Source organism: Lissotriton vulgaris, chromosome 6, assembly GCF_964263255.1.
Source record: "Lissotriton vulgaris chromosome 6, aLisVul1.2, whole genome shotgun sequence".
Lineage (NCBI taxonomy): Eukaryota > Metazoa > Chordata > Amphibia > Caudata > Salamandridae > Lissotriton > Lissotriton vulgaris.
In genome coordinates this window covers 590,728,127-590,750,715 of record NC_141694.1, presented here as the reverse complement: position 1 = coordinate 590,750,715, position 22,589 = coordinate 590,728,127, and the positions used below count along the sequence as shown (strand labels likewise).

General features: G+C 45.6%; 1 protein-coding gene across 2 annotated transcripts in view; it reads right to left on the bottom strand.

Annotated features, from left to right (window-relative positions):
• Nucleotides 1-22,589, bottom strand: part of ZNF292 (zinc finger protein 292) — a 635,852-nt gene that overhangs the window by 8,483 nt on the left and 604,780 nt on the right. The window lies entirely within an intron of this gene.

The following is a 22,589-nucleotide window of genomic DNA, read 5'->3' as shown; positions in this document are numbered from 1 at the left end:
TACCCATATAAAAATTATTTGCAAACATATAAAAAACACCTGAGGGCAAGTAGCACTTGAACTCTGTTTTTTAATGAGCAGAAAAATACTCATATCATAAAAAGTGCAAATAAAGTACACATGGTTAGCCTACAGGCTGCATTGTAAACCAAAACCATAGAAAATGAAAGCATTTTCAACAAACTGGCACCGTGCCTTTAAAGCAGCCATGACACCCAGCTTCCAATCAAGCCTCAGGGGTGACAGTTAGGTCAGTTCTTTGCATAACCCTGAAAGTCAGGGCTCAACAATATCCATTAACACTCTGATCATGTCTCATTTTCCTGGGGAGGCGGGTGGGTTGCTTATGACTTTGATGAGGATACCTCTGGAAGAGAACTAGGATTACAGGTAAGTAACTTATCCTTCTCTTCCAGGGGATCCTCATCAATAATCATAAGCACTGAATAGAATAGCAAGCCCATCAACCACCTGCAGGTAAATGAGAAAAACATGACCCAACAAAACCGCAACAGCCAAAATCATCTGTTGAACAGATTCCGCAAGGAGGCCTGGCCTACTTGGGTGTTTGCTTCCAGACAGTACTGTCTGGTAAATGTATGGACGGACCTCCAGATCGCCGCTCTACAAATCTCAGACATTGGCACATTATGAAGAAAAGCTGTAGTAGCCGCTTTTCCTCTGGTGGAACGTGCTTTTGGAGAAAACCCCAGGGTCTTCTGCACCAATTGGTAAGCAAATTTGATACATGAAACTATCCATCTGGAAATGGAACGTTTCGAACATGCATACCCAGATCTGATTGACCCATAGTTGACAAACAGTTGATCAGATTTTCTTATATATTTGGACCGATCTAGATCGCATTTTAAAACCCTTTTCAGGTCCAGAGAATGCAAGGCCTTCTCAGCTGGAGTGGAGGGATTGGGGGAAAAAGTGGGTAGAGAGATGGTCTTGTTCACATGGAAATCTGACACCACCTTAGGAAGAAAAGAGGGATGTCTCCTCAACACCACCCTATTTAGATGGAAAACTGTATAGGGCTCTTTAGAACAGAGTGCTTGAATTTCGCTCACTCTGCTAGCTGACGTGATCGCTACCAAAAAAGCAGCCTGCCAAGAAATATGTTGCAAGGTTGCTTTGTGAATGGGTTCGAAAGGCGGACCCATCAATTTCGATAGCACCAGGTTTAGCTCCCAGGGAGGTGACGGAGGTCGTACCGGAAGGTAGAACTTCTTCAAGCCCTGCAGAAAGTCTTTAACAGCTTGTAATTGGAAGAAAGAAGGTTGAGAAGGTGAGCGCCTATAAGCCATTATAGCTGCTAAATGCACCTTAATGGAATTAAATTTCAACCCTGCTTTCGCCAGATACAGTAGGTAAGGGAGAATGGCATCTTCATGACCCTTGATAGGATGACAATTGTTCTGATACACCACATGTTAAAATGCTTCTACTTGCATGCATAGGAATGCCTTGTGGAAGGATGTTGTGCTACTTTCAAGATGGACATGCAGTCCTGCGGAAGTGCTAGGTGGCCGTATTGTATGACCTCAGGAGGTGCTGCCAAATTCAGTGAAGGAAGGTTGGGATGATGAATCCTCCCGTTCTTCTTGGATAGCAGGTCCGGCCTGCACGGCAGCTTCCTGTGAGGACACTCCGACAGATGTAGAAGGTCTGGGTACCACCACTGTCTCAGCCAGTCTGGGGCAATGAGAATCATCCTCTTGTACAAATGAGCAAACTTGTTCACCACCTTCGGGATCAGCGGAAGGGGTGGAAAGGCGTACACAAATGCCCCTGACCAGTCTATCATAAAGAAATTCCTTTTGGATCCTGGACGGTAGAACCGCGAGGCGAAGTCTTGGCATTTGGTGTTTTCGTCGTCCGCGAAGAGGTCTATGGTGGGACGACCCCATGACTGGAAAATGTCTTCTACGACCTAGTCATTGAGAACCCAGTCCTCCTTGTCCTCGAAATGACGTCTGAGAGCGTCCTCTCTCATGTTCTGCTCTCCTGGCAGGTGGACTGCTGTGACTGACAGATTCTGAGCCAGGAGCCAATGCCATAGATTCTGAGCCTCCAGGGAAAGGGTACGTGAGCGTTTACCCCCTGCTTGTTCAAGTAGTACATTGTTGTGGTATTGTCTGTTTGTACTAACACTGATGTTGCCTGAATCTAGGGTAGGAAAGCTTTGAGGGCTAAATGGACTTCCCTCAACTCCAACATGTTGATGTGGTAGGAGCGCTCTTTGACAGACACCGACCTGGAGTCTGAAGAGGTCCCATGTGGGCCCCCCAACCTTGAAGCGAGGCATCTGTGATCAGTGTGTGGACAGGAGGAGGCTGATGGAACGGAATTCTGACTCTTCATCCACCAAGGTATGGACTCTCGAGCCGCGCTTGACAGTTATTTTGTCATCCCAGCGAGCTGACTGCTGGTCCCACTTGTACTCCAGATCCTGCTGCAGAGGACGCATTCGTAGTCTGGCATTTGGGACCAGAAAGATGCAGGATGCCATCGACCCTAACAGCGAGGCAATTCGACGCACTGCAACTTCTTGCTCTGCAGAACCAGTTGGCATTTCTGAATGATGGAACACTGTCTCTCCTCCGAAGGAAACGCTTTTCCTAGCTCAGAGTCTAACAGAGCTCCAAAGAAATGTATTTCCTGTGTTGGTTGTAGGACTGATTTGCTGAAGTTCACTTTAAGACCTAGACGGTAACATACTTCGATGCAGCTCAGGAAATGGGTTCTTACGTTGTCCGGAGAAGGACCCTTCAACAGCCAATCGTCCAAGTACAGGTACACGAAGACACCCCTGCGGCGAAGAGCGGCTGCCACCACCGCGATGCACTTCGTGGACACTCTGGGGGCTGACTTTAACCCGAATGGTAGGATTTTGTATTGATAATGAGCGGGTCCTACCCGGAAACGCCGGAATTGCCTGTGACGCTGAGCAATCGGAACATGGAAGTATACATCTTACAGATCCAACGAACACATCCAATCCCCCTGCCCGAGATGTGGATATATTTGATGAAGCGCCAACATGCAAAACTTTTCCTTCTTTATGTGTAGGTTGAGTGTCCGCAAGTCCAGAATGGGTCTGTACTCTGCTTTTTGGCCCTTTTTCTTGACCAGAAAGTATCTGGAGTATACTCCCTTCCCTCTTTGAGATATTGGTACCCTCTCGATGGCTGATTTTTTGAGAAGGGTGGCCACCTCTTTTTGCAGGAGTTTCAACTGATGACTTAATGTTGGCATTGGAGGGATTGAAGGAGGACGATGTTGAAAAAAAGAGAGTATCCATTCTGAAGCATAGCTAACACCCACTGATCTCTTGTGATAGCCCGCCACTCTACGATATGCTGTGCGATGCTTCCCCTCACTGGAGTGGTAGACGGTGCTGGAGGAAGAGAGTATTCATTTGGATTGAGTCTTGTTGGAGTTGTTTCCCTGCCACTGATTTCCTCCACCTCTTGAGGAATGCCTGCCTCTGTATTGAGACTTTTGCTGCCCCTGTTGATCTTGAGCCTTCTGCCACTGAGGGGTTTGAACCTTATGCTGAGAAGATCGCCGGTTGTAGGGGTGGAATCTTTTACGGAACTCTTTCTTCTTTTCCGGGCCAACGGCCTTAAGTGTGTCCAGTTCCGTTTTCATACGCTGCATTTCCTCGTTAGTGTCCGAACCAAACAAGGATGTCCCAGAGAAAGGCAGGTTGCGGATATGGGATTGCGCTTCTGGTTTTAGTGCGGTGAGGCGCAACCAAGATGATCTCCCTGCACATACACCATGCGCCAATAGGGTAGCTCCATCAGCTGCAGCACTTATGATCTGATTGGAAACCTGGCTGCCCTCCGTAAGGATTTCTTCAAAATCCCTGCGATCCTCTTGGGAAAGCTTCTCAGAGAAACGTTGCAGAGAATCCCACAGGGATTTATTGTAGCGTCCCAGATGTGCTTTCGCGTTGGATACTTTCAGCAAGGAAGCTGAAGTACCATAAACCCTCCGTCCCCAGGAATCTTGCGTCTTGCTCTCCTTGTCCGGTGGTACAGTGGAGGAAGATGCAACGGCGGCATGGGTCTTTCTCGCCGCTGCGATTATTACTGAATACGGGGGTGGGTCGGCTCTTAGGAAGAGTGGATCATCCTCTGGTGAGCGATATTTTTTCAGAATCCTCGCTGGAGCGGATCTAATTGTTGCTGGTGTGAGGAAGACTTCCATGACTGGTTCTATGATGCCCGGAACCAAGGGAAGCAGAGGTTTAGCCGCTGTCTTGTGATGCAGGGTTTCAAAGATCACTGAAGACTTGCTTTGGCGAGCTGGCATGGGGATACCCAGCTTAAGTGCCCCTCTGCCTAGGATTTCCTGGAATGTGTAGATGTCATCAACTGGAGAAATTCTCGACTGTGGACTGTCCGTCAGTGTAGGAGAATAGTCCCTATGAGAAGAAGGCGGGGAAGGAGTAGGATATCTGCACTCCCTCTTGCTCCTTGATCTGGACCTCTGTCTGCTTGAATGCACCGGGGTGTGTGTCCGCTCTCTGGGTCTCGAAGGGGATTGATCCTGATCCACTTGCTGGATCAAACGAGCCAATGGAGACCTGTGTTGGGGACTGAAGTACTCCCGCGCTGTGTCATGATCAGGAGTCCAGTGACGTAAAGGTCTGTACCATCTAGGAGACAACCTGATGGAAGACTACTTCTTCCATTCTCTCCTCTCAGGAGAACGTGCAGGAGGAGATGGGTTCACCTCTTCAAGTAATGGCCTTGCTGGGGAATGCCTTGACACTGTGCTGTCCGAAGACAAGATCACAACTTCCGGGGACCTGGATGTTGACCCTCGGTGTGAACTCTGAGAGCCTGAAGGTGATGACAATAGGCTCTCTGGAGGACAGGTCTCTCCTGAAGGGCACTTAGCCTGAGATCTGGAGTGTCTATGTGCTGCCTTGGACCTGGGCGGAGACATCTGCCTTGAGGAAAATCTCCTCTTCTTAGAAGGGGGGCTTGAACGTGTGGAGGAACGTCCCTAGACTTCGAACGCCTATCCGACGCCAATGTCGCCTCCTTTCTCGACGTCGTTTCATCAGACTTCTGTCTCGACGTCGACCGGTGATGGCCCGGTGACAAAGTGGTCAATCTCGAGGTCGCGGTCATAGGCATCTTCTGTCTCGATGTCGAGGTATACTGCTGCCTCAACGCCGAAGGAGGTGTCTGGTGTCTCGACGCCGAAGACCGGTGAACTGCCCTCGGCGGAGATCTATGACTCTACGTCTAACGCCGGTGAGACGACAGCGGAGTAGCTTGCTTCGACGTCGGACGCCAGTGGTGAGGAGTTGACGGAGCTCTGCACCTCGACATTGATCGCCGGTGCGACGACCGAGTGATCTGTCTCGACGTCGTATGCCCCCCTGGCGATGACAGAGACTTGCCTCTCGACGTTGAACGCCTCCTGAATGACGTCAACGGAGGAACCAGTACCTTCGACGACGAAGTCTTCGCCGTCGCGTGATGTTTCGACGTCAAAGTCTTCGATGGCATTTGTCGTCGTCGTAGGCAGCTTTGACGCCAATCCCGACGCAGACTTAGAACAGGTCGGAAATTCTCTCGCGTCGACCGGGTTCTCCTCTTCTGCTGCCTTATAGGAGACCAACCTCTTTCAAAGAGGCCATAGATACGAATTCTGTCTCTGTCTTTAAGAGTTCTCCTTGACAAGTTCTTGCAGTGATGACAGCTGTCTGCAGAATGTGTCTCAGGGAGACAGAGGATACACACAGGGTGTGTGTCAGTCCTGGCCTTCTTCTTGCCACAGGAGGGGCAAGGGTCGAAAAGGAAAGGCATTTTTGACAAAAATAAACCTTTTCTGAACACAAAAAAGGCACCACTAGCACTCTGAGGTCAAAAGACTTCGAGTGAAAGTGAAAAACTTCAAGATTTAGAATATATTTTTGACAGAAAAGTCAAAAAAGATAGGAGCTGTAAATCCAGGGTCCTGACTGAAGGAGCAGGAAAGAACAACTGACCTAACTGTCACCCCTGAGGTATGATGGGAAGCTGGGGGTCATGGCTGCCTTAAAGACACGGTGCCAGTTTGTTGAAAATGCTTTCATTTTCTATGGTTTTGGTTTACGATGCAGCCTGTAGGCTAACAATGTCTACTTTATTTGCACTTTGTATGATATACGAGTGTTTTTCTGCTCATTAAGAAACAGAGTTCAAGTGCTACTTGCCCTCAGGTGTTTTTTATATGATTGCAAATAATGTTTATATGGGTAATTCCAATGTTTAGCCTCTTATTGGGAGCTGCATTGGTATGAGAAAAAATGATATATGTACATGCATATATATGGAGCTGTATATATGTGATTTCTATATATAATTTTTCTATTATTTCCGGGGTCCCCACACATGGGCGGGAATATTCATTGCTTACTGCTATTGATGAGGATCCCCTGGAAGAGAAAAGATGCATACTGGTAAGTTGCATTTTCCGTTCGAGGCATATGGGCTGCAGATCACACACTATGCATAGTTTGAATAGCAGGGCTGCCCCTTTAGCAGTGACCACCAGTATCTGTTGCAGTAGTTTGAAAGTGTTTTGAGTACAGCCTGGCCCACACTAGCTTGTTGTTTTGTTTTCACATCTACACAATAGGGTTTTGTGAATGTGATGACATTTTTGAAGATGAAGTAGGTAACATATGATGTTTTGAATAGACGCATTTAGAGGATTGATTGTGTTATTGGTACAGTACATCACAAATCTTTTTCACTTGGCTGCACAGCAGGCTCTAGTGGTGGGGCGTCTAGCTTCTTTGATTACATTCATACAATCAGGTGGAAGATTAAGGTACCCAAATTCTAGGATTTCAGGAGCCAGAGCGCTAGGTTGAGGTGTGCTGAATCTGGGTGTCTGATCTCTCCATGGTTGTGTATTAATAGTTGAGGGGAGAGATGTAGTTTTTGGTGGGGAACTACTGATAGTTCCAGCAAGGTTGTGTACCATGGTTGTCTGGCCCATGTTGGAGCAACTAGGATGAGTATTAGTGACTGTTGTTGCAGCTTGCGTACCACTAGTGGAATGAGTGGGCGAGGCGGAAAAGCGTAGGCAAATCTGCATGACCAATTCACCCATATTGCATTGCCTACGGACAATAGGTGTGGTTACCTGGTGGCGAAGCTTGGGCATTTTGTGTTTAAATGTGTAGCGAAGAGATCTATGTCTAGATGCCCTCACATTTGGAAAAACGGTTGAAGGACTTGTGAATGGAGTTCCCACCAGTGGATTTCTTGTGTTTGACGACTTAACTGATCTGCCATCTGATTCATTATTCCTGGAAGATGTTGGGCTAAGAGGAATATATGTTTTGAGGAATTGCCCATCTCCATATGCTTTGTGCTAGTTGAGAGAGCTACAGAGTGCGTTCCCCCTTCTTTCTGTAGATAATACATTGCTGTTATATTGTCCGTCCGGACTAAAACAGCTTCGTTTGATACGTGTTTCTGGAATGCTTTTAATGTCAGAAATATTGCTAGTAGCTCCAAATGATTAATGTGGAGTAGCTTTTGCTGTGGTGTCTACCTGCCCTGTATGGTGTGATGTAGTAGATGCACCCGGTGAGCGAGGAGTGTGCTGTTAACACGATTTGTGGAACCGGCTCAATGAACGGTCGCCCTTCGGAAAGGTTTTGGGTGTTCCACCACTGCAGAGATTGATATGCGTGGCCGTCTACCAACACCAGATCTATTAACTGACATTGAGCTTGGGTCCACTGACGTGCTAAGCATTCCTGTAAGGGGCGCATCTGGAGTCTTGCGTGAGGTACTATGATTATGCAAGAGACCATCATCCCTATGAGTTGCATGAACACTCGAGCCGGTAGCGAGTGTTGCGGTTATAACTTTGTTATAAGGGCTTGCATGCCTGCTATCCTGGCTGCACTGGGCTTTGCAAGGCCTTTTTAGAGGTCTATTGTGGCACCTAGATATTTTTGGATCTGGGATGGTTGGAGGTGAGACTTTGGGTAATTAATTGAAAACCCTAAGTCATGCAGTAGTTGGATTGTGGTGTGTGTTTGACGTACACACGGAGTATGTGACTTGGCTTTTATGAGCCAGACGTCCAAGTATGGGAAGACATGAATCTGTTGTCTTCTTAAATGGGCTGCTACCACTGCTAGACATTTTGTGAATACTCTTGGTGCTGTGGTAACTTCGAATGGGAGAACTTTGAATTGATAGTGCTGCCAGTCCACTACAAACTGAAGATATTTCCTGTGAGCAGGGTGAATGGGAATGTGGGAGTAGGCGTCCTTGAGATCTAAAATGTCAAGGAAATCGCCTTGTTTGAGTAGGGGAAGGATTTGTTGAAGAGTGACCATGTGAAAATGGTCTGATTGTATGTATAGGTTTAATGGTCTGAGGTCTAAGATGGGCCTCAGGGTTCCATCCTTCTTTGGAATAAGAAAGTACAGGGAGTAAACTCCTGTGTTTTGATGGTGAAGGGGAACTGGCTATATTGCATGTTTGTGCAGTAGGGAAAGCACCTCTTGTTTAAGAAGCGTTAAATATTCTGTTGACATTGGAAGCTGCTTGGGTGGAATATTGGGGGGAGTGGCAGTGAGCTCCAGGCTATAACCAGATTGGACAATTTGTCTCACCCACCTGTGGTGATATTGTTCCAACCACGTAGGAACTGGGTTAATCATCCCCAGATTGGAGTAGGATGGTCTGGGGGGAGCGACGGGAAGTCATTGTTTTGAGGTGTTGGCAGTACGAGTATTGGTAGTTTTGCCCCTACCTTTGCTGTTATTGACCCTGTAGCGTCCTCTGTAATAACCTCTGGTAGAGGAGGTTTGTGTGGGACTTTTATATAAACTGGAGGCATTATCTGTGTTGAAGCCTCTAAAGGCGCCCCTATAAGAGGAGCGACGAAAGGAACTTCTGGGAGCTTGCGATTGCAAGGCTCCCATTGACTTGGCGGTGTCAGTGTCTTTTTTCATCTTCTCTAAACATGAATCCACCATAGATCCTAATAAGTGTTCTTGGTCAAGTTCTTAGGTTGGTTCAGTATGGTAGTCTGAACTTCTTGTTTAAACCCTGATAGCCTTAGCCAGGCATGTCTGGGTAAATGTACACTGGTATTTATGGCTCGGAGGCTGCTTGTGACGCTGAATCTAATGGAAGCTGCCCCTTAATGTATGGAGGGTCAGTTGGGGCAGCCTTGTGCTTCTTTTCTATTCTAGGGTTAATGACTCTAGCTCTAACAGGGTCTTTAAAGAGTTCAGGAGCATGTTTAATTACCCCTTTTAACATTGGTAGAATAGAGGTGGACCTTTGGGATGTTGCAAAAGTGTCCATGGGGAAGTCTTCTTCTATGGGGTCTGTATGTAAGTTTACCCCGTGGTATTGTGCAACCCTGTGTATTAGCTGAGTGAAACCTATAGTGTCCTCTGGAGGGGATGGTATAGATGGATAGACATCCTCCAGCGGTACATCAGGAACATCTGGTGTGCCATAATATTCCCACGGATCATTTGGGATGTAATGAATAGGCTCTTGTTGAGGGTTGTTATCTCCTTCGTCACCAGTGTTATCATCATCTGGAGGTGGAGGAGATTGTATTGGTATTGGAGATGGACCAGGAGAAATGTATTGTGGAGGAGGAGTTGGGGAAGGGATCCTTAAAGGAGAGGTGGCAATGTCTTTTCTTTAAGGGAAGTGGAGATGGTGTAGGTTTTTCCATTTTTCTTATGTTGGAAGGACTAATCCTAAGATGACCGGTTTGTAGGTCTATTTCCAGAGTTTTTTTGTGTAGGATCAGGTTCAAAAAGCTGTTGCTCCGAAGCATGGTGTTTCGGTGCCGATTTCTGAATGCTTATGTGGCACAGTCATTGAAGTTGTTTTATGCTCCTTTGTTTTGGCCTGAGGAGGTTTTGTGGGTTCCCAAGGTTTGGTTGGAGTGTTTGGAACCGGTTGCTAGGTTGGCGCCTATGATTTTTTCAGATCAGAGGTGCTGGGTGTTTTTGGAACCGGTTGTTTTTTCGTTTCCGATGTTTTTTTTTGTGGGATCAGAAGGTTGACTAGTGGGTTTCAGAACTGGTGGCTTCTTTGGTTCCGAAGATTTTTTCGGATCCAAAGGTTGAGTTTCTTTTGGTTTCGGTGCCAAATGCGTCGGTGTGGAACCGGGCGTCGGCGCGGACGAAGACAATGGTTTATCTTTGGGTCTCTCCTTCGGTTTCTCTTTGGTCAGTGCCGAGGATGGAGTTTTGGCACTGACAGTAGGCTGACTCGGTCCTAAGTGGCTGAAGGCTTAATTGTAGACTTCTTTGCCGAGCCCGAAGGCAGGGCTTGGGAAGTTGTGATGGTGTGCACCTAGGCCCGAAGGTGAAGGTGTTACCAAAGCCTTTGGATGGGTAAGTGGGGGTGGGGGGGGAAGCATGGGGTAGGGAGGGTCGACGTCAGTACTTATGGCCCTTTGCCCCGGGTGTTGTCTTCGACGCAGTGCGCGACGTCAGAGGCGCTGAAGGTGCCTTCTTCCATCTGCTCCTGCTCATCTATGCCTTCCTCGAAGATGTCATCCAGTATCGATGTCTATGATCGAGCCATACTTCTTCGCGCTCGACGATCTCTGATGGTTTTCTTGGAGCGGAAAGAGGCACAAGCCGGACAGTCTTCGGCTCGTGTTCAGGTGAAAGGCAGAGGTTACACACCTCATGCAGATCAGCGTGTGGAAACCAATCCACATTGAGGACATTTTTTGTAGGGCGTCCTTTCCATGAGCCACGAAGACCTGCTTCGACGACCGGAACCGAACTAGAAGTTTGTAGATCGAGACAATACCGAAGAATTGGGTAAGGATTGCACGTCGAAAGTTAAATCGTTAATGATACCAAATTGAACGTGTGAAACACATCCAAGCGCGATGGCGGAAATAATCTGAAGATGGAGTCGATGCCCATGCGCCCTGTTGTCCAAAGGAGGAGTCACCTATCTCGTGACTTCCAATACCTTTTCCAAGACAATAACAAACTGCAGACATCCGGGACCAACACCAGATGGCGATCTATGCATAGTGAGTTATCTGCAGCTCATGTGCCTCGAACATATTGTTTAGTTACTTCAAAACTGTGGTTTTCAAGGACCATTCATACCCTACAAGAATGTACCTCTCCCTGTCCCATTTCCATATTCCATATAGATGGCTAATGGGGTGTGATGTACTTATCTCAACCAGAATCCCACCCAATGCTATTTTAGTATTGGTTAGGGCACCAACCATCTTTTTTTAACCCCTACGATGCTCATGACGGAACGGTTCCGTCATGAGCATCGGTTGGCCTGTGCTCATGACGGAACCGTTCCGTCATGAGCCCGTTGGCTCATTAGAACCTTCAGCACAGCACGAGAATTTGCGCCGCGTTGAAGGTGTTAAAAAAAAAACATGCATGTGCAACTTAAAAATAATCTGTTTGGAAAACAAGTAGTCCTTAATTGTAACTATTCGCTGAATTCACAACTGACCTGTGGGTTCCCAGTATTTGATATCTAAAAGATTAAGTGCTGAGACCCAAAGTTTTCTCAAAAGCCCACAGCAGTCTCTGCCAAATGTCAAGTTACTGAAAACCAGCAGCCTGTCTAGTCTGGATTCCATGTCATGCCTCTTGTATACAAACAACATTCCCCGCCCCTTCATCTCCTTTTTTCCCTTTTTTTCTCCTGAATGTCACCGTTTTCCTTTGTTTTTTTTATTCCTTTCTGCCTCTCTCTCTTGCTTGGAGTCAAAGTCTGATAAAAAATAAGCCCCGGTCCTTAAAAATGAGCGCCAGTGGGTCCCCACCTGCAACCCCTAACTTTAATTAAGCGCTGTGGGTTACAAGAGCATTTTTATGAAAAAATCTGTTTCAAAATGCTATCCATTTATGCTTTTGTCTTTACAAAATAACCCCATCCGAATTCAAAAATATGCTCACTGAAAACAGCTTTTCCTTCACTAACTGCTTTATATAAAAAAGGAAAATAAATTCAGAGTAATGGAAAATGATTACCAGCAGCTTCAATTGGCAAACACTGTCGTTAAGGGATCATGGTATTTCACTGCCCCATAATTAATAGTGGTGTAAACGTAATGATTAGCTTGCTCAGACACAACAGTTGAATCCTAATCCTTAGCCAAATACTACAGCATTGAATACAGCCGATATGAGGGTAAGCTATGTACAACTTCAATGAAGATTATCATAACAAGTAAGCAATTCTGCTTTCTCCTTCAGGGGATTTTCAGTGATAGCCAAACACTGAAAAGACTAGCAAGCTGATTCCCTGTAAAAAGGTGATGAAAGTAATTTGATGCAATGTTAAAAGACGTGCAAGGATATGAGAAAGTGACCAAAGAAAGTTCATTAAGAGGCATCACTCACTTGGACGTAGTTTGTCATTCCAAAGCAAGTCACCAGTGTATACAGATCTCACCAATGGGGAACGTTGCTTTACAGTGGTGATGTAGCAACTTTCCATCCTTGGCTTCCCAGGAAGGCAATTAAACAGTTACTTACCTTCAGTAACGCATTATCCGGTAGAGACCATCTAGCTGCAGGTTATTTACCTTTGAATTTCCCAGGCTGGATCCGGAAACCTCTTGCACAAGCAATTGGGTGGCTCCATTCGGCTCTGCGTGATGTCGTCGGCAGTGTCTTAAGCTTCTTTTTGAGGAAGAGATTGAGGGTCCGAAGATCTAAAAAGGATGCAATGCTTTGTCCTTCGGAATCAGAGAGTAGCAGAAATAACAGCCACTGCCTACGTCTGAATCCAGGGCCCTCTCTATAGCTCCATTGGCCAAGAGAGCTCTAACTTCTTCCAGGACCAATTTCAAATGATCCTCTGCCAGCCATTCTGGATTTGGCAGAATGGGGGGATAAAAAGAAGGAAAAGGCAGAGAATAGCCCTCCTAAATGATCAGCAAGACCCACTTGTCCAATGTTATGGACTTCCAGTGGGGGAGAGGATGATGGATTCTCTGTGATCTTGCAGAGTCCGATTAAGAGTGCTTGTAGACTGCGACTGCTGAGGACAGGGTGGCAGGCGACTTCTAGCTTCAATTTCTAGGTCGGAATGAACCGTGTCCATGTCCTCGCATGGCTTGGGAAGCTTGCCCAGGATGGAGGCTGGGATAGGACTGACGCGACTGGAAACACCTTTCATTGCCAAAAAACGTCAGACTGGCCATGAGGAGTAGAGAAGAGCCCAAGGATTTGGCCGTAGCTCGAGAGTCCTTAAACCTCCCTAGGGCCGAATCTGCCTTCTCCCAAAAATACGGGTTCCATCAAATGGCATGTCCATTAAATTAGCCAGGACACTGCCCGATAAGCCAGTAGTCCTAAGCCAGGTGTGGCGCCTCAAGGCCACTGTCGTGAAAATCAATCTGCCCAGCAAATCCGTCACATCAAGGCAACACCTGGCGAAATTTGCAGCACCTCTCCCATCTTTAACTGCCTGAAAGAGCACAGCCCAGGCCTCCTTCGGGACTTGTGGCATCACGTGCACAACCGTCTCCCAAAGGGAGTGGGGGAAACGGCCCAATAAGCATGCAGTATTCACCGACCGCAATGGCAGGCTGGAGGAAGAAAACATCTTGTTACCAAGTAAATCCAGCCATTTGGATTCTGTATCCGGAAGCGCGGAAGGGAACACGCCTTGTGATGTAGAAGTCTGCACCACCAATCTTTGGGGGGTGGGGTGGTGGCCGAGGAACTTTGGGTCACCTGGAGATGGACGATGGCGGCATGCAATTGTCCTATTCACAGGAGCCCTGTGCTAGGGTTGGACCACGTGCCTAGAAGGACATTAGTTAGTGCTTCATTAAAAGGCAAGTTTTCGGAGGGAAAGCTCAGGCTGAAGCACTTCGGTCCAGAGATTAGTCCTGACCTGCATGGAAGGCAGCTCTAATCAGAGGATCCATTTAACCACCATAGCACATGATGCCCACTCCTCCGTAGCACAGTTGACGTAAATACCATGACACCATCTGGAGAAGTGTCCCGCCCACTGTCTTCCCCAAGTTCCCCATAACCAGTCCAACTTCTCTGTAGAGTCATCCTGGTGATCCCCTCTCATTCCTCTCCCGAGCCTAATAAATCCTCAAAGGGTTCAGGCAAAAACATAGAACCCCTGGGTTAAAGTAGCGTTGAGTGATGCCGTCCCGACTGCATGTTACGAGGGATAAAGATGGGGCTGGCACTGGCGGCACAGACAGTCAGACACCAGGGAAGGTCACGATAGTACGACTGGCGCCGTCCCAGATCGGATCCCGGAGGCCCCACTGCCGCAGTGGCCGGAGCAGATGAACTCGATGGGGCCCCTTCCGACCCCGTGGTGCCCCGAGGGCTCACCAGAGGGTTGGCCTGCTCAAAGACGAGAAACATGGCCTCATAAAATGTGTTAATTTGAGCGGGGGTCGCTCCGGCTCCTGGAAAGGAGGCGCAAAGTCTACCATGGCTCCGCATAACCATGCCTAGAGCGGCGTGCTCCTTACCTAGTTTGTCGACGGATGACAATTGTGGTGAAGATTAAGTCTGCTTCCATCTCTTGTGTCTCTTCCCAGAGTGTCCTCAAGACCTCAAGTGGGACGAAGAGGACTTGGGGCTCCAGGAGCGGTCCAGTGACCTCTGCGTAGTCTCGCTGGACGGTGTTGACTGCCGGGCCGCAAGGAGCTTCGGCACCATAGCCTGACAGTCTGAGCAAGACTTCGAATCGTGGTCACGCTCGAGACACCAGTGGGGGTTGGTAACCGACATTATGCGGTGACAAGCACCGCTTGGCTTAAACCCAGTCTCCGTCAAAGACATCCTCTAACACTGAATTGGAAAAAGTTGTCAAAAATCGATAAAAAAGCCTGTCAAAAAGCAACAGTAGCTTACTGTATCAGCACTTAACTGGTACGAAAAGAAAAGAACTGACATCTGCACGCCTGGGTGGCGCCTACATAGGTGACCGCAACGTCATAACCAGCGCAACCGACACCCTTCAGAGCTGAATCGAGCCATCTGACCGATCGCGCAAGTAGTGTTGCTCTGCAAAAGTTTCATGATCCAGCCAGACGCCTGGGAAATTCAAAGGAAAGGAATTTTCAGCTATAAGTCTCTATCAGATATAAAATAGTTATACAAAGAAAAAGTAACTTGTAATGGTGGTTGTCCAGTATGGACATCTTCCACATCCCAGTCATAGACCTGGAAGTCTCAAGGTATCATCATATTAGTAGCCTAATATGTTACTAACAAAACTTAAGTTGTCCACTCATCGCATTTTAAAACGAACCAAGCTTCAGCCTATATAGTTGAAGCAGACTGAAGACCACACCCTGCAGAGGCCATTATCCCTCAGATATTGTAGCACTAGTCTCTTCCAAAAATCAACTTCAGAGCGGCTGAGCAAGGACTCATTCTCATATATGGATGGTGGTAATGTTGAGCTCCATATCCTCCCAGAATGCCCAGTTATCTAGCAGAGAAGCACACCATCTCTGGTGGTTCCTAACACACCTGAAGCCAGGACATCAGACTAAGAAGAATAAGAAAGAAAGAGAACAAGACAGCAGGGCTTTTCCTTCTATTCATTCAGGTTCTGGAATAAAATGTCCCTTATCAGGACCACTCCAATGCCGCTCCAATTTCGGACACAGCTGAAGGCCAAACTTTTTAAACACTATATCACAATGCATTAACAGTTCAAAACCAGCCACCTCTTCCATCATTTGACTTTGTCTGTGACCCTGTATGGTACTACACTGCGTTTTGGCTGGGTTCGCACTATTGAAATAACACATACATACATACTTGGTAAATTGAAGTTTTTTACATTTAGGTGAGCCTCTAGATGGAAAGAGGGTGTGCTGCATCTGAACCTGCGAAAGATGAGGATATTGGTGAACCACCATTGCAGGCTACTTTTGTTCTTGACCAAAAACACAAGGGGGAGGTAGATCAATAAGGGATTGGATTCCTGCTCCACAAGACTATTTTAATAAACAAAGAAAATCCAACACAGAAGTGGGGTGAAGTGATCAACAAATGTTGAAGCACTTAGTGTTTTGTAAAATACCCCTCACACGCCAAAAGGCCCCTTGGTGTCATGCTTCATCATCGGGGTCTTCGCACCCCTCTAACGGGATGCGGCGTGCTGCGACCAACGACTACGCGGGAGCACTTATAGTTACTGACTATGTGTGGTGTATGTGTGTGGGGTGTATTTACAAGTAAGTGGTGGGATGTGGTGAAGATTTAAAAAATACCTGGCACATGAGTATAAAGGAAAAAGCTTTTATTCTGAACTCTGGCTGGTACTATCAAAAAGGGTGAAGTGCGAGGTCAGATCTGTTGTATTAAAGAACAGGACCTCTGGTGTGCGTCAACATGTTTCGGAGGCAAGCTCCTTCTTCAGGACGGGGGCACAACTTCCCCACCTTACTCATGTATTTCTAAATAAATATCACAATGTATTTACAAAAAAGTGAAATATTAGACTAAGTGTGCCTACAGCGGTCTGCTACAAGCTCAATGACTTATGAAGCTGGCTTGCTTGCTTCTTGAGCAAATAGGAACGTCAGGGGTGTTGCTTGTTGTTTGCAGTAGGATCGGGGACATAGTAATCGCCGTCTTACCCCCACACGCTGCTCCGCTGCTACTGTAGTTCGAACTGGGTGATGGTCTTATGTCACTTTCTACTACCCCTTTAGTGCACTTTAAAATGGTGATTGTGTGTTCTTGTGGCTGGCTAACGAAAAAGACCGCCTGGTCGAAACGCGTCGCCAATAAACAGCTTTTGAACACGGACCCTGGTGCGAGTCGTTTGTGTTTTCCTGTGGCTTCACTGTGCGGGGAATATATATATATATATATATATCTCCACATAAAGTTTGCCCTGAAGCAAGGATACAAGTTCCCAGCTGGTTGCTTTTCAAAAGCCTTTATTATTGAAAACCGGCATTTTCAGCTCCAAACATTTACAAATCCTGACGCGTTTCAGAGCCCCCAGGCTCTTTCATCAGAGGATGACACTGCCAACTGCATGCATTATCTATACACAGCCCATGTGGGCTTCTCATGTGAGTCACAACTGCAGCATGCCGGTACCTGTAGTTTTAACTCAAAGCAGAATCTTCCCCATGTGGGTTCAGTTAAGAAGCAATGTCCTTTCTTTTAAACGAATAAAAATGCCACAGTGGGTTTCGGAATGAAATCCCCAGTTTTCTTTTTCCATAACACAGCTGCGCCTAAAGGTCATGAATCTTCAAACCTCTTGGGCCCCATTATGACTCCATGGTGAGGCATCCTTCTCTGCCAGGCTGCAGAGTATAAATCCACACAAAGTTTGCCCTGAAGTAAGGAAGCAAGGATGCAACTTCAAGACAAACTTGGTGTGGATATTATATATATATTAATCACTTTATGAGTATTTCACAGCATCTACTAAGGGTTTTTAAAAAGGATTATAAGAGGACTAGGCGGTGGCTTCCCTCTTTTTTTGGTTTAATTGCTCACTTGAGCATTTGAGAAATTGATTAACAACTGCATGAATTTTCGTGTACAAGTCTGATGATTTGAATGGTTTGAAATCTTCCCCACAAGGTGTATATACATGATTTTTAATGTATATATTTATGTTTTTCTATAGAGTAATTTTTTTTGATATTCATATTTATGTGTAAATGACTATGTATATATAACTATGATGGATTTAATTTTATGTGATAAATCCATGTGGGGATTGAGTAACTGGGCACTGCGCCCTCAATTATGTTTCAAATTCGTGACATTGCGAAATGGTTTTAATATGCATTGTTCACTTTAAATGAAGCCCTACCTGCTACGAGCTCATTTTGAGTATTTAAACCCTTGTTTGTTTCATTGTCACGTCATGTGACCAAGCCTTGACTTGGAGGCGAAACGCCTCATGGCGGATGGCTGGAGAATGATTTGCACAATAAATCACTGAAGATGTTCACAAAATCTGGGCTTACTCAGCGTTCTTTTCTGGTGAGTTAAGACTTTGGGATAACGGTTTCGTTATTTAATGTACCAAGGAGCGTTTGTGGTACGAGTAAGAAGCCCCTCTCCAGGTTATGGGCGTGGAGCAGCAGGAAGCTGGGATTCCCTGAACCGGAATCAGAAACTGTACTCCGGTAGGAGGAAGCTGCCCGAGCCCTTGTGAGGAGAACACACGTACCTATCGGGACGAAAGGAGTCTGAGCCGACCGGACATATACGTGGAAGCTGCTGACAGCCGAGTCCAGGTAGGACAGTGAATGGAATTCATAGAGGAGAGAGTGTTTAGCAGCCAGCGCCGTACACTCTAAACAAGCGCAGGCTGCTTTGTTTCTTCAGTGTGTGCTATACAACTTTGCCATTGAAAGCCAACATGTTCGCTTACGTGCTGAAACGCAGAGAGGAAGTTGCGGACCTGGTGTTCGTGGAGAATCCGGAGGGGGCCAGCTCTGCACCCATTTCGGGGCATGTCAGAGGTGACGGTGGTTCCAATGTGAGAGAAATCTTTCGGAAATTAGAGAAGCTCATGGAACGCGAGCAATCAAAATGGTGGGAGCATAAATCCTTGACTCGCTATCTATCAGTCAAACGCGTCCCACGGGGTCCCAGAATTACATTGGCTCCGAGCTATGAGAGCCCGGATCCAGCTATGCTGGCTGAATGGGCCGAGGCCAACTTGGAGTCCTCTGCACGCTTGATGGGCATTTTGGGGAAATATGCAGAGAGTAACAGGGTGAAATTACAAATTGAAATAGATGCAGTGGAAGCAGAATTGGCTGCAATGAACACTACAGACCAAACTACTAAAATGAGGGATGAGATGAAGGCAAGACTTGTAAAAGAGGAAGACATAATAAAGAAGAGAAAAACTTTTACATTTGAGCGGGACAGATTAGATTACCTTCACGGACAAATCTTTACCTTTGCGCGCCGTTACGATAATATTAAGGCGCAGGTCAGCAAAGGCGGTCAAAAATTGAGGCAAGGCATTACTGCATCTGCTTCTTCGACGGATCTCAGTTCAGCCGCCGAAAGCGACTCTGATAATGACCCCAGAAAAAACGTGCAGGCGGGGTTTACCAAATTGTCTCTGGCGCAGGAGGTAAATTGCCTCTGTGAAAGTCGCTGAGACACGCTGAGATCAAAATCGAAAGTAGACCCCAAACAAAACAGCAAAGGGCCAACAACAAGCGGCTCCAACGACGGAAGTGCCATCAGAGGACATACAGGTGGAGGGAAAATGGGCAATCGGGGAAACAGAGGCAAATGGAACCGATTCCAGAATCAGACACAAGCCCCAGCTCAACCGCAATCATACATTTGACTAATATTGTCCTAACTCCTAAGGAAAACCAGGTCTTGGGACTTGGTTTATCGTACTGCCCCCGAGCAATATGAATTATGCTAATTTGAGGATGGATACTTTCAGATTTATTAGAAAACTAAAATTAAGCAAGTACCATCGTTTACAACCATAGAGGAAACACAAAAATCAGACTGTACAAAGTCCCACTTTGCTTACAACAGAGCCGACATATCCCTGAACGAAATATGGGATTTGCAGCAAGAGGGCCAAGATGAAAGACAGTCCTCGGTATCAAGGGCGCATTCTGACAATGCTCCAGGTCATACTTCCTTTAAAAAGAAATCAACTTCCTTGCCAATCATGACACAGGACAGTCTGGACCTATATCAGGATTTTGTTATACGAGACTTAAAGAAACTATATACCACTACCAACAAAAAACATACCATCATAAGTCGACCGAATCAATGCTATAATAACTTGATTGAGAAACTTAAACCAGACAATAATGTAATTGTGAAACAAGCAGACAAAGGGGGAAATATTGTTCATTGGCACCGTGATGATTATGTAAAGGAAGCCGAATTACAATTAGGAGACCCTGATTGTTACAAAAAGAGTAACATTACAGCAATAAAAGCGGCTTGGTCGGAACAGAATTCCAAATTGTTGGCGTGGAGAAGTGGGGGATTAATCTCTAATGATGAATTCAGATATTTGAAGGACTGTCCTGTGATACCGACTCTATATTTATTGCCGAAAGTTCACAAGGACAAACAAACACCACCTGGAAGACCAATCTTATCGGCAATAAACAGTTCCACGGAGAACATTTTAAAATATATTGACTTCCTTTTTTTACAAGAATGGGTAAAAATGTTGCCTTCTTATGTGAGAGACACAACAGATTTTATCTGTAAACTGAGTGAGCTAGAATGGGATGCCAGTTATATTCTAAGGATTCTAGACGTTACCTCTTTATATACGTCAATAAGACATTGTGATGGCGTAAAAGCCGTCGAGCACTATTTATCTAAACGACCTGAGAATTGTTCTAATCACAGTCGAATGATTGTGGGTATGTTGAAACTCTGTTTGGAATAGAATTATTTTGTCTTCAACGGACAGGCATATCAACAATTAAGGGATGTGGCCATGGGGGCCTGTTTTTCCCCCAGCTTCGCGTGCTTGCACATGGGGCTGTGGGAGGAACGGGTCCTCATGGGGTCACATGAGATATATCGATGACCTTTTCTTAGTTTGGAGAGGATCAAGATCTAGTGCTGAAGAGCTTGTAAAAATGTTGAATGTTAAGTCTTTAAATTTACAATTCACTTCGCAAATAGACAATGTCTCTGAAAATTTTCTAGACGTGGAGGTTTTTGTCAGTGATCATAAAATAGGGACTAGACTACACAGGAAAAAGACAGCGGGGAACACAGTACTCCACGCTACAAGTCAACATCCACGTCACCTCATCAATACCATCCCCTATGGGGAAATGCTTAGATTGAGGAGAATTTGTAGCTCAGACAATGATTGTGAGACTGCCCAACAAGCTAGCAAACATCGCTTCTTGGAAAGGGGATATAAAGAGAACATTATAGACAAAGCCATCAGACGCACTAGGGCCATAACAAGACAAGAGGCCCTAATCCCCAAGACTAAAGAACTAGCAATAAACCCCAATAACACCCATATTAATTCCAGAATCATAGTCCCATACAGTCAGCAACACTCAGAAATTAAAAAGATCTTTTTCAAAAACTGGAACCTAGTAAAGGGGGATCCAATAATTGGAGGAGATGTCTCTAAAAGACCAGAAATCACCTTTCGCAGGTCTCCCACTATGGCGGACGCCCTAGTAACAACCTGGAAACAGCATGGGAGGCCCTGAATAAGGGTTTCAGGAAATGTTCATTTTGTAAGGCCTGCCGACATGGGGTGAATAAAATCCACTACATGAGTCCATTCAAGGAAAAACCTGTACCCATCACAAAACGCCTGACCTGTAAGACCGAGTTTGTAATTTATGTTTTGCAGTGCCCATGTGGCTAAACTACGTAGGCAGCACGCGACCATCTGCACACAAACGTATACTCCAACACATTAGAGCAATAACTGGCAAGGATCAATCTTACCCGGTAGCACGTCACTTTGAATCATTACATAATAGTGACCCTAGTAGTCTCAATACTACCTAATCGACACGATATTACCCTTAAAACGGGGAGGGGATAGAGAGGGCAAATTGCGCCTCTTGGAGACCAGGTGTATCTTAGAACTTAACAGCAAGAGCCCAGGAGGACTCAATGACCGGGAGGATTTACATACTTGCTTAAAAGAAATATGATGGTATGTATATTTTTTTATGATAATGTGTTTGTCTATAATTGATAACAGGTTTACAAGCTATTTCCGTTCATGTATTTTCGTTGTGAGCACACAGTTACCTCTGACTCTGCTCTGAGTAAGGAAGCTAGGCATACCCCTGCTGATTGAGAAAAATCTAGTACAGCTACAATAGGGAATTATGAACTTTTAAAATCTCCGGTATCTAAAACTTCCACTATATCTGTGAAAAGGTTTTATAATAACGATGTAATCATTTTTCTATTTTTGCACTAGCACTTTATCTTAATCACTTTATGAGTATTTCACAGCATCTACCAAGGGTTTTTAAAAAGGATTATAAGAGGACTAGGCGATGGCTTCCCCCTTTTATTTCGTTTAATTGCTCACTTGAGCATTTGAGAAATTCATTAACAACTGCATGAATTTTCGTGTACAAGTCTGATGATTTGAATGGTTTGAAATCTTCCCCACAAGGTGTATATACATGATTTTTAATGTATATATTTATATGTTTTTCTATAGAGTAATATATTTTTGATATTCATATTTATGTGTAAATAACTATGTATATATAACTATGATGGATTTAATTTTAAGTGATAAATCCATGTGGGGATTGAGCAATTGGGCACTGCGCCCTCAATTATGTTTCAAATTCGGGGCATTGCGAAATGGTTTTAATATGCATTGTTCACTTTAAATAAAGCCCGACCTGCTACGCACTCATTTTGAGTATTTAAACCCTTGTTTGTTTCATTGTCACGTCATGTGATCAAGCCTCGAATTGGAGGCGAAACGCGTCATGGCGGATGGCTGGCGAATGATTTGCACAATAAATCACTGAAGATTTTCACCAAATCTGGGCTTACTCAGCGTTTTTCTTATCTG